Genomic DNA, 12,823 nt, shown 5'->3' on the forward strand with positions numbered 1-12,823 from the left:
GTCTGCAATACGAACCAACCACGACTTTTAACTCCTACTGCAGTACCTTTCCAAAACCAACTGTGCTCCTAACTCCGGAAGAGTATGTATTAATTCCAAGGAGCTCTTTTGAAGCTCCTTTCTGAGCCAGTTTACAAACCACAGAAGAAAATAAGCCTCATTAAATGAAAGCCAAACCTCATTTCTGACCCAGCCTGTAAACCCATAATAATATCTAAACAGTTATTATTTTTTTAATCTTTATTCAACTTTTTAACCATCACCAATGGGCACTAACAAGCATTTTAAGTAATCTCTGTGCCCCCAACATGGGGCTCAAGGTCGGGACCCCAAGATCAAGAGTCACATGCTCTACACAGTGAGCCAGCCAGGTGCCCTTAAAACAGTTATTTTTTATTTTTAAATATTTTATATTTTAATTAATCTCTATACTCAAAGTGGGGCTTAAACTTACAACCCTGAGATCAAGAGTCAAATGCTCCACTGACTGAGCCAGCCAGGGGCCCCAACAGTTATTTTTTTGTTGATATCTTTTTTTAAAACTCGGGGCTTGAACTCATGACCCTGAGATCAAGACTTGAATGCTTAACCGACTGAGCCACGCAGGCACCCCCCAACAGTTATTTTTTTTTTTTAAAGATTTTATTTATTAACAGTTATTTTTTTAAAGCAAATCTTCATTCAGAAGGAATGCTCCTATGAAGACAATCAATAAAATATTCCATATACTCCTTCATAATCCATGATCTCTGTCCTGAGAGGATTTACATTTTAGTTTCTATTTGGAAAGATAAAATATACAACATAGAATAAAATAAGATACAACGTAGCATTTGTTCACTTATTTAAAATATTTATAGACTGCCCACTACAGGCCAGGACAGGAGCTATAAGGGATGCAAAGATGAGCAGGACAAAAGCCTGCCTTCGAGGAACTGTCTGATGGGGAAAGCCAACAACACACAACTCAGGACAATAAGAGCTGTAATTCAGCAGGTACACGCAGATGAGAACACAGAGGCTACGCACAGTTGCCATCAGTTCTAATTCATTGGGCACTTATTTCCATTGGTCAGTGCCTATTCCTTGTTAAATATCAGTTATTAAAATACTTTAACTTTACCTCAGATAATAATGCAAACTGGTAAATATTGTAAGTAATTACTCTATAGAAAAACAGTTACACACACAAAAATAAAGTTAAAGGATCAGAGGAAATGGTGAGAAGTGAAGTTTAGGGATACCTTGGGATTCCCAAGCAAGGAAGGTTAGCCTATTTGGATGAGGAGCTGGTTGTAGATAAGTGGGACACAGTTATCAAAAGGCTAGTGGCTGGAATTACCTAGGTATAGCTAGGTATAGCTCTCCAACTATGCTGAGGACATGCTTTAGAGCTGTGTTGTCCAACATGGTAGCCACTAGCCACAGGTGGCTACTGAGCACTTGAAAAGTGGTTAGTCTGAATTGAGATGAAGTGAAAAATACACTCCAGGTTTCAAAGACATAACACACACACACACACAAAAGAATGTAAAACATCTCAATAATTTTTTTTTTTTACAGATTACACGATTACATAAAATATTTTGGATATATTAAAGTAAGTAAGATTTTACGAAAATCTATTTCACCCTTTCTACTTTGTAAATGTGGCTACTAGAATATTTACAATTACATATGTGGCTCACATTTGTGGCTTGCATTCTACTTCTATTGGACAGTGCTAGTCCAAAGTGCTTGAAATAACAAGCCAAAGAGTTTAAGCCCTCTAGGCAATGAAACACCACTGAAGGTTTTTAACCTTAAGTGACTGTGGTAGATCTGGGGAGGGGGCAGGAAACATAAACAAGCACTGTTTCAGGAAGATTAGCGCAGGGGCAATCTGTAGGGTCAAGATACTGGAGGCAGTTGTCAATGTCAAAAGGCTGGCAAATGTCAAAGGGTAAGCAGGTTCAGCTGGAAAGTAGACAAGGTCTTTAGAAGCCACAGGCCGGGTGGAGAGAGGAAGAAGAAATCAAGAGCAGGGATTGGTGAGCGAAGAATAACAGCTGCAAGCACTGGCCCCAGCCTGGATAATCAAGGTGCACTACTCAGTGGACCTAGCAAACTCAGCCAGTTTGGGTTGGATCTAGTATGGCTCAGTGGTAAAAGGGCTCCCAGGCAGAGGCACAATTCAGAAGGAGAACAGGATCAGTGTCCTCTTCAGCAATTTCAGATCTATCTCTGTGTGGCAAGACTTCCAGCAGTGAGATCAAGTCCCAGAGAAGGTAGGAGGTGGAAGGCAAGGCTACCAGGAACTACAAGAAAGCAATAAATTATAAAAGCAAAATCCAGACTCACAACACAGCCAACAAATATTTACTGGGAGTTTATTGTACGCCTGATACTTGGCTCGGCTCTGGAGACATGGGGAAACAAAACAGACATGGTCCTGAATCACAAATTGTGGTGAGAGCTATGAAAAAGGAACAGGAGCTCTGAAAGACCTGACTGAGGGTGGATGGGCGGGGGGGGGGGGGGGGGGGGGTCATAAAGGAAAGCATCTCTGAAGAAATGACAATGTAACCTGAACCCTGAAGTCAATGGGTGAAGATTAGGGAGGAAGAAGGAGGAAGAACAGCCCAAGCCAGGAGAGTGGTATGTACAAAAACCTTAAGCCTTCAAAAGGCTTGGGTAATTCAAGGAATTGAAAGGAAGACCGAGTGACTGGGACATCGGAAAGGGGGGTGGGCCATAATAGGGATGAGAGAAGGTTGGAGAGGCAGGCAGAGGCCAGATCTTACCGAGCCTCAAAGGATGAAAAATAAAATCACCAACGGGCCTCAGCGCAATGGGAAGCCACAAGGGGTTCTGACCAGAGAAGTGGTCCAATCGCAATGGCGTTCTAAGTACTCCAGTTACCTATGCTCTGCTCAGACTACTGAATGGGAGCCAGCTCGGCAGCAAAGGGGCAGGAGCCAATATTTGTAGATGAGCAGCAGGATTCCGGGTCTGGGATAAGAGAGTTTATTATAAGGCCCTCCAAGTGTTGCAGGGTTCCAAGCAGGGAGGAGGATGGCATCACCAAAAAGTACAGAAAAATCTGATGGAAGAGCTGGTTTAGGAGGCAAAGTCAAACAAAACTTTAAACATACTGAGTATGAAGGAATAGTGAAGAATTCCAGCAGGTAAATATTGATGTTGTTTTGGAAGTATAGAAGAGAGGTCAGACATGGATATGCAGGTTAGCAGATACAAACGTGACAGATGGTTTTAAGTCCCAAAGTAAATAACATATTCCAAGAGAAGACAGAGAAAAATAAAACAACAACAACAAAAGGAGCCTAGGTCTGACCCTTAGTGTTTGTTTATCTCCAGGATAGAAGCGAGGAGGAAGGTGAATCAAAAGGCATACAGTACGAGGAAGTTTTTTGGGGATGATGGAACCACTCTGTATCCTGATAGTGGTGGTGTTTACATGAATCTATACACGTGTTAACATTCACATACTAAAAGCTAAGGTTACTGTTATTTTTTTAAAGGGGTGGAGGAGGTACTCAAAAGGACTGACTGCTGCAGGGAGACTTAACAGGATAAATCCCGAAAAGATGTTCTGGGGATTTTTAACCATTAGGTAATTGGCAACCTTGGAAAAAGCTTCAGTAAGGTTGGGAACCAGGCTGCAAAGGTTCAAAGAATAACTGGAGCAGTGAAGGAAAACAGTCAGTACAGACTCCTCTTTTAGAACTCTGGCGGTGAAAGGAAGAACAGAACGGCACAGAGCTCAAACAGGTCAGGAGAACTGGGAGATTTAGCAAACTACAGAGCCAACCTTCCACACCACGAGTGGCTCCATTCCAATATTCTTCTAGAACATGGATTTTGCACATGAACTATTCACTTTCTTATTGTCCCATTAAACTAAAACTGCCAAAACAAACCCGAAGTCATTACATTTTTAACTCTGCTCCTTAGTCAGCTAACATTCACTGTGTTCCTACTACGTGCCAAGCACTATACAAAAGTGAGTAACGCCTGGTCCCTGGAAGAGCGCACAGGATTTATCACAATAACAAGGTACTGGAGTAGAGATTTTCACAAAGGGCTCTGAAAAGCCTTGACCTTCTGAATTAAATGCATTTTTATTTATCTTTATAAAAATCAAAAGGGGAAGAAATGAAAACAAAGCTGGGATGTAATGTTGTAAAAATGTCCTTAATTTCTAAAAACTAAGAATGAGGGGCGCCTGGTGCTCAGTCGTTAAGCGTCTGCCTTCGGCTCAGGTCATGATCCCAGGGTCCTGGGATCGAGCCCCACACTGGGCTTCCTGCTCGGTGGGAAGCCTGCTTCTCCCTCCCCCACTCCCCTGCTTGTGTTCCCTCTCTCGCTGTGTCTCTCTCTGTCAAATAAATAAATAAAATCTTTAAAAATAAAAAAAAATAAAAACTAAGGGCGCCTGGGTGGCTCAGTCGGTTAAGGGACTGCCTTCGGCTCAGGTCATGATCCTGGAGTCCCAGGATCCAGTCCCGCATCGGGCTCCCTGCTCAGCTGGGGGTCTGCTTCTCCCTCTGACCCTCCCCCTTCTCATGCTCTATCTCATTCTCTCTCTCAAATAAATAAATAAAATCTTTAAAAAATAAAAATAAAAAAATAAAAACTAAGAATGAGTTTAATTGTAACTTTTTTTTTTTAAAGATTTTATTTATTTGACAGAGAGAGACAGTGAGAGAAGGAACACAAGCAGGGGAAGCAGGAGAGGGAGAAGCAGGTTTCCCATTGAGCAGGGAGCCCGATATGGGGGCTCGATCTCAGGGCCCCCAGGGATCATGACCTGAGCCAAAGACAGACGCTTAACAACTGAGCCACCCAGGCGCCCCTAATATTAACTTCTTAAGTTAGGTATGGGCAGCCTCATAGTCAGTGGCACTTCTCATTTCTTTTCTGGTTTACCTTTCAGTGTCCTTTCTGCCTTTCTTCCTCTGGATAAGTTAAGACGCAAAATGAAATAAGCACAGGCTTTGAAACCAGAGGGACGTTGAGACTAAACCTATCCCTTCAAGTTCCTAGCTGTGTGGCTCTTGGAGGGTCTTTTTCCTAGCCACAAAACACTAATGACATCTACTTGACAGGCTTGAGGTAAGGATTGGGGGGAAAAAAAAACATACGAAGAGGCTGGCATGTTAGAAGAAGGCAGTAAATGTTAGTTAACATTTTTACTACCATTTGAACAAATGGTGTTGTTCTGACTTAAAAAACATTTTTAAATGCTTCTCTGAGTGAAGAAAAAATATTTTTTCAAGGGCATGGCATTTATATGCTACCTTAGAAAAGCAGGTTGGTAACTTCTTCTTCTTAAGTCCTATCAGAAGCTATTCTGCTCAAATAATGATGTTTGGGACAATCACCTAAAAACGTCCAGGAACCAAGAAAACATAAAGGCAGCATTATCATCATCGCTGTGTCCCAAGTGGGGCAAGCCGGGCTGCTTTGTGTTCTAGATCCCTTAGTGTAGGGACCTACTACATTCATATCCCTCCCACTACCTACCTACAGCGATACCGTAGCACGCTGTAGAGGTGCAAGACCGCGTGCTAAAAGTTCTGCTTTTTTTTTTTTTTTTTTAAGATTTTATTTACTTATTTGTCAGAGAGAGAGCACAAGCAGAGGGAGAAGCAGGCTCCCCGCTGAGCAGGGAGCCCGATGCGGGACTCGATCCCGGGACTCCAGGATCATGACCTGAGCCGAAGGCAGTCGTTTAACCAACTGAGCCACCCAGGCGCCCCTAAAAGTTCTGCTTTTAAAGAGGCATTTACATAACACTACCGAAACAATAAATATAGTTTCAAAGCCAAGATCATTGATGCCTCTCCGAATCAACAGGAAGCTATCGTCCACTGAAATTCCCCACAACAATGAAGTATTAAATAGCCTCTATTCTTAAACTTTCACAAAATGCTAAGATGCAAGATTTTCATACACCTTATTTCCGTACACTTAACTCCTGGGGGGTGGGAGGAGAAGGCAACCTATAACGTTTTATTCACTATGGAGAAATATCTCTGGCCAATTTTGTTGCATAATTTTGCTTATATTGTAATACAAACGACCACCTTGAAATTCGTCTTATTCCTCGCACAATTTCTAGCATGATGCTAAAGAGTAATAAAACGGCCAAAAGATACATGAGAAAGCAAGGAACCTTAAAAGCCTGAGACCAGTACACTGTGCCGAAAGAACTGAGGATGGGCCGGTCCCTACTTAAGACACCTAAGCAGCAGCTACGGTTACTGGGTGTCCTCTGCCACTTTAAAAGGGTATTTGGCCCACCGCGAGCTAACAAACGCACTAGTTTGAACCTAAGGGGCGCCAGCTCAGGGGGAGACAGAAAACACTCCTCGCGCCGTTCCGTCCCACTTCCTCGTGGAGAGCCTGAATCGCCTCTCGAAGGTGGCCTCGCCGCAGGGCTCTGAGGTGAGGGGTGCAACCCCTCCACACACACCCCCTCCCGGCCCGGATTAAGCAGGGAACGCGTCCACGCTGTCACGCAGGTCCCGCGCAGACAGGGACCGGGAGGCTCGGAGGCCTGACGCCTCCCTCGCCCCCACGCCAGGCAGGGGGCCCGACGCGTCTCCGCGGGCCCCCGCTCTCCGCCGCGACAGGGAGCGCCTCCCCGCCCCGGAGGCCCCCCAGCGACGGGAAGCGAACCCGACTCGACCAGCCCACCCGGAAGCCCTCCCCCAGCTCACACCTGCTGGCGCGTGACGCCCGGAGCCGCGCGCGCCCGCCCGCCTGCCCCGGCCCTGCCGTTCGGGGCGCCCCTGGCTTGCGCGCGGGACGTCGCCCTCGTCCCTCCCCGCCCCGGGGTCAAACCCACCACACGCCCGCCCCCACGGAGCGCAAGCTCAATGCCGCCGCCCCCGCCGGGACCCGCGCGCGCGCCCGCCCCCCCTCCGGCCCTGTCCCCGCCGCGCGCGCTCACTCGCGAGGACACGCACACGCTGCGCCTCAGCTTGACAGGCCGGCCCGCGCCGCGCGCTCCCGCGGGCGTCCTCGCCCACCGGGCCGCCCAGCTCTGACTGGGCGGTGCGCGGGGGAGGGGAAGGGCGGCAGTGGCCGTCGGTCCTCACTCACCGCCGAGCCGCGCCGGCTCCGAGTGCGCGGCGTTCCGCTGTGAGGCGATGCGCTGCGATGCGCGCGGTCCCCGCTTCTCCGCAGGCTATGGAGGCGACGTAGTAGGGGGACTGAAGGGGCGCGGGGGGTCACTCCCTCCCGCCTCACCTCCCAGAAACACGGGGACCCCAGAAACTAAAAACAAAATAAACAAACTTTCCCCTCCGCCTCCCTCCCCCAAAACCACAACACAAACACTCGGGGGCCCGCCCACTGCCCCACTCCATTGGCCGCAGGGAGGATGCTTCCGGCTCTCACTGGCTGATTTTTGTGCCCATCAAGCTGCGGTTCCGCCCCTCCAATTCCTCGCCGCTGCCGTCGCCCCTCATTGGTCAAGTGCTTCCCGTTTGACGAGCTAGGATTGGCTGAGCTGCCTGCGCCAATCATTCGGGGACACACCCCCTCAGCATCCCAGAGGCCGCTTCCTTGGTCGCGGACCCGGAGAGGTGAAGGGGAAACTAGAGCATGATGGCGGCCGAGCTCGTTTGGCGCAACCATCGTCTTTTTTCTTTTTTTAGCCCATTGGTGACTCGCCCTCGCGCTGTTTCCCCTGAGCTCCTCTCTCCATCCAGTATTGCCTAATAACGGAATCTATACGAGCCGGCTCCTTAATTTATCCCCTTCGAAGTGCTGAGTGTGGGCTGGCTGTGCATCATTGGACTGTCAGAATGTCACTCCCTAGTCAAATCTTCAAGCTATTGGTGGAACGGCCAGAAAACCCGTCCAACAACAAGGACTAGTGCCATTGGTTTGACTCCACAGAGTTCTTTCCTGGGACCTTATTGGGCAAATAGGCGCGTCAGTCGGATCTGGATTCTCTGTGCTACGGGTTAATTGTTTGCTGCGAGTTTGTGGAAGACTATGGTCGTTTGGTCCGTAGTTGACTTTAATAATGACTGTCGTTTATTTTGTGCCTACTTTGTGCCAACTGCTGTTCTGAGTTCTTTACAGGGGTTTTATGGTTAAACCTGTGAGTTTTACATTCTCTAAATTTTACAGATAGAAACGAAGGCTCTAAAGAGATTAGGACACTTGCCCAAGGTCACCCAGATAGAAAGTAATTTGTGAGCCCGGCGTTGGTCCCAGGACTGTCTGACTCCAGAGCCTTCGCTCTTTTTACTGGTGCCTCTCCCTTCGTCCCGAATCTTACCTGCCAGCCAACCCAGCATCTTAAAAATATTTCATTCCGAATGCAGGTTTCCCCATCAGTTTCTGGAGGTGACATTGTGGGAGACTAAAGCAATGGAGAGGCGTCATTGCCGCCACCGCATTCTCCTCGCTGGCACCCGTTCCTCCCCACCCTAAAGTAAACCATTTTGGTGTTTCCTGACCAGAAGCCCATCTACGTCTGTGTTTATTTTCTCAGCTTTATAAATGAACATTTCTACCATCCTTGTGTGCCAAGCCTACCTCCTCAACCCTCACTCATCTATCTCCAGCTCACTCTTTGGAGAGAGACCTCAAGAGCCAGAAATAAGGAGAGGGGAGTCTAAAGAGAGATAAAGAATAAACGCTTTAGAAGTAAATAATTTGTTACATGCAAATGGAACAGCCCTTTGGCTCCTGGGAAGCTTCCGGAGTGGCCCCTGATGCAGTGCGAGACGTGTGCTCCTGGCTCCTCGCCACTAGATTTTTTCTCTATGGCAGCTTTCAGCGAAGTGAATCCAACATTCCAGCCAGGGGAGGGCAGGATGCTTAGGACCCACTGCCAAAGAGCCAGCCCCAGCCTCTGGGACTGAAATGATCTCCAGGAGCACAGCTCTGGACTCCAGCCCACATTCCGTCTCGGGTAATTAACATTTTACCATCCCAAATCCCCATCCCCTGTAGCTTCAGTGGGATCACCGCCCTTGTTTCACTTCCTGATCCAAGCTGTTGTGTAACCTCGTTGGCACTGCTTTAGTAATAAAACAACCACTGTAACGCTGTAATGCTCAACACTTAACAGACTTTCAGCAGAGGAAGACAAGGCATTTCACAAACATCAATTAAGTGGCAGGTATTCCTAGGGCAACTGCCAGCAGAAGGACAGAAGAAAGATCATGAGTCAAATTCTAATAAAGTTCCTAAGAGCCTGGATCCTTATAAGAACATGAACATACTCCATCCTAGCATTCCAATATGGGGATTATGAATCAGAAGATACAATGAATGAGAAATGTTCAGACTTCAAAACCTTCCTTATCTTCATACTGATTCTTTGTAACTCTTTTAACCCATAAACCAGTGCTTGGTTTTACAGTTAATTATTGAACATATTTGTCTGCCCCAACTTAGTGTAAATTCCTTGAAAACAAATGGTTTCTTTTTCATCTTTGTATCCCTTAAATTGTTCTGATTATAAAAGGTCCCCAAACAAATAATTATTCAGTAAATGTTTATTGAGTCTGTCGGCACTTTCCTAATGTACAAGGGCTACACAGAAGATTAAAACACCTCTGCCTTCAGTGACCTCAAGTCTAGTGGGGGTGGCCAAAGGTAAAGATCATCACAGTGCAGGTGGCTTAGAAGGACACGGGAGGAACACAGGACTCAAGCTTGGCAGGACAGGGATGGCTTCCCAGAAGAAGTGACATCCACAAGGAGAACAAAAGGATGAAATGCGTTTAGCTGGCCAAGGGGCTGATGACGTGTGGTGACCTGCAATGTTTGCTCTCTTTGGGCAGGGAGCAAGAGAGGAGTATCCAGGAATGGCCAAAGCCAGTTCTTCTATAATCTTTGTGAGGGCCTTCAGCTCTCTATCTGCTCCACCTCTTTGTACTTTCCCTCCCCAGGAGAAAGCAGGGAGCTGGACCCCCTGTCGTGTTTGCCCATTTGAGAATAGGAAAATATTTTCCAAATAAGATTGTTTTTCCAATAATAAAAGTAACACTGAGTAAAGATTTCAGACAGTATAGAAAGTTTTAAAGTAGAGAATAAAAGCTCTCTCAAATCCCTACTAGAGCCAACTCCTGTTAAAGAGAGTATCTTCCCAGACTCCTCATGAGTAGACCCACATGTAGATTTTTTTCTTCCCACAGATAGTGGGGTGTGATTTAACATGTGCACTCTGAGAGCTCTCATTGCTCAGAACTGCAGCTTTGGGTGGAACCTGTCCTCACTTTCTATACTTATGGGAAGGAGGCCAATAAATCAACCAAATGTTTATTGTGGAGGATGATGGTTTCAGATTCCTGTTGCAGCAAATGACAAATTACCACCTGTTACAGGACTTTGGGGCTTGCTCAGGCTAGTGTAAAGTCAATGAATTGGGGGGAAGGGGGGGTCTGCTGTGCCCACTACCCTAGGGCTTATGGGTTTGCTTTGGTGGTTGTGGTCAATCCATGCCCTGAAAAGGCAGCCCAGGTCAGAGAATAACATGCTAGGGTGCTCTCCTATGCTGTCTTTCTCATTTCTTCTCTGCTTGCTACTTGGGGAAAATATTTTTTGTTTGTTTGTTCCAACTAACCCAGCTTTGAGAGTAAAAAAAACTCGTCAAGCCCTGCACAATTGTATTTAGGCCAAGTGCAGTATGTTCTTGGAGTGCTTTGCTATTCTTAGAGCTCTATATGTAGGGTTCTATACAGTTGGCTTTTTGCTGGAAGGGAAGGCAGATCTGATGAGTGATAGCTGCTTTGGATGGCTACCAAAAGTGCTCTAAGCCATTTCAAGCAACAGGCCTTCCTTTTTTCCCTTGAGAGATTGCTCTGTGATCCCTGAACACATTGCATTGGCCTGGACAAAATCCAGTGCAACGGGAATTTCTGTGAACAGTTCTGCGATGACCCACAAGCTCAGGGTGACATAGCCAGCTGGATCTGCTCCAACTCTGCTTTCTGTGGCACAGAAGAACTCCGTCCACCCTTCGCGCAGGCCTCTCATTGCTATGAGACATTTGGAAGTGTTTCTAAAGCATTCTCCAATTCTTCAATCATATAACCATGGGAAGATCCCTGTAAAGAAACCTAATCCAAAAGATAAGAAGCCTGCTGACAGCTGATACTGCTCACTGGGGCAGTGGGTATGGCCAGGGCCAAGGCCAAGAGCAGTGGGAGAGGGGAACTTTCTAGAGGGTGCTGATTATAGAGGACATGCTTATAAGCATTTATTACATGTCTGGTAGCATGTATTGTGGAACAAAGCCCTTGTGCAAGACATTGTGCCACTTCTAAATCATCTCTCTTCTTATGACCACACTTCCTGAAAAGCTCCCTGTGAGGCAGCAAACACTGGACTCCTCCTGTTTGCTGGCCAACGTTAGACCCGCAGGAGGCTCACGAGAGAACCAGAAGTGGCTGTTCATAATAGCTTCCCTTTCACGAACACTTCCTTGCTGTGTGTCAGACACTACACTGAGGGCTTTCCCCAGACCGCAGCAGCCAATCTTCACAACCTTGGTTATCCCCGTTTTCCAGATAGGGAAACTGAGGCACTGGGGACTGACGAATTTGCCCCAGGTCGCCAGAGGTAATAACCTCACAGCTGAAACCAGACATTCTGACTCCAAAGAGTAAGCTGTCTTCTTCGCTGCTACGGCGCCCCAGACATCTACCTTGAGAACACCACAGTGCATCTGGGGAGACATCGGCCTCCAAAGGAACAGTTGCCCTCATAGCCTTCATCAGCTGAACCCCATGCTCCTTTCTCCTACAGAGTCAGGGAAAGAGTTGTGCCTCTTCCTGGCTAACTTACTGCCTCCGGTGGTCCTTCCTCCACATCCCAGTTGGGAACTGGCTCTCCTCCCACCCCCTTCAAAGCAGCCTCTTTCTTTCTGCCCTTTTTCCCTCTACTTCCTTTTCTCAGCTTCTTGAATAATGACCAGAGGCCATCTCCACTGGTGCCCCCTCCTTTAAACCTGGCTTCTGGCCCTAACGCTCTTCTGACACTCGTTTCTCCAAGCTCATCTCTGACCTCTTGTGGCCAAGATCCAAGAGCCTGTCTCAGTTCTTGTTTCCATGGCTTCATCACTACGTTTTACTCCGAGAATCTTCTCTTGGTTTCCCAAAATAGCCAGCTTCCCTCCTACCTCTACAACTGTTCATGCTCTTTTTCATACCACCTCTTTCTCTAAGCTCCTTCAAAGGAGTCTGTCTGCTCTTCTCTCCTTATGTTGCCTTCTGGGGGCATGGGGTGGGGGCGGGGAGCTGGGTCATTGTCCTGCCTTCACCCCGAAGACTGTGATTTTCATCTCACCATCTCCAGCCTTCATTGGGCAGCCCCCTCACTGTTCACCTTGTGCAAGTCACATGCACTGAGTATCCGTTTCCCTCCCTCTAAAATGAATATATTAAATCAGATTTGCTCTTCTAGACTCTAAAATAATGATAAAACCTGAAGTTTTTAAGCACATACCATGCCCAGGCAGGACCAGCTATATAATTTGTGGCCATGCAAAATGAAAGCATGGGGCTCCTTGTTCCAAAATCATTAAGAATTTCAAGAAGGCAACAGCAGAGCATTAAACCAAAGGTGGGACCCTTCACCTTCTGATTGTGGGGCCCTGTGGGACTGCGGAGCTTGGCTGCCCATGAAGCCAGCCCTAGCGCCAGGCTCTGTTCTCAGGATTTTATATGTATTAGCTTATTCAGTCCACATAACAACCTTAAGAGGTAGAATCTGATGAGGAAACTGGGGCAAACAAAGGTTAAGTAACCTTCCAAGGTCATGTTTTTTTAATTGGTGGAAATGAGAAAAA

At 47.0% G+C, this 12,823-nt stretch overlaps 1 protein-coding gene across 10 annotated transcripts in view; it reads right to left on the reverse strand.

Moving 5' to 3' along the window:
• The window catches only part of TNRC6B (trinucleotide repeat containing adaptor 6B), a 256,919-nt gene extending 249,193 nt beyond the window's left edge, over positions 1–7,726 (reverse strand). For 5 of the 10 annotated variants that reach the window (XM_054506803.2, XM_054506805.2, XM_054506801.2 and 2 more), the window contains exon 1: positions 7,111–7,725. The gene's annotated coding sequence lies outside the window, so the exon portion shown is untranslated. The other 5 variants (XM_054506804.2, XM_054506806.2, XM_064590576.1 and 2 more) reach the window with 3 other exon arrangements.
• Between the last annotated feature and the right edge of the window lie 5,097 nt (positions 7,727–12,823).

The sequence above is a fragment of the Mirounga angustirostris genome, unplaced genomic scaffold (genome assembly GCF_029215605.1).
Source record: "Mirounga angustirostris isolate CCGP_5_RB_7025 unplaced genomic scaffold, mMirAng1.0.hap1 SCAF_5, whole genome shotgun sequence".
Classification (NCBI taxonomy): domain Eukaryota; kingdom Metazoa; phylum Chordata; class Mammalia; order Carnivora; family Phocidae; genus Mirounga; species Mirounga angustirostris.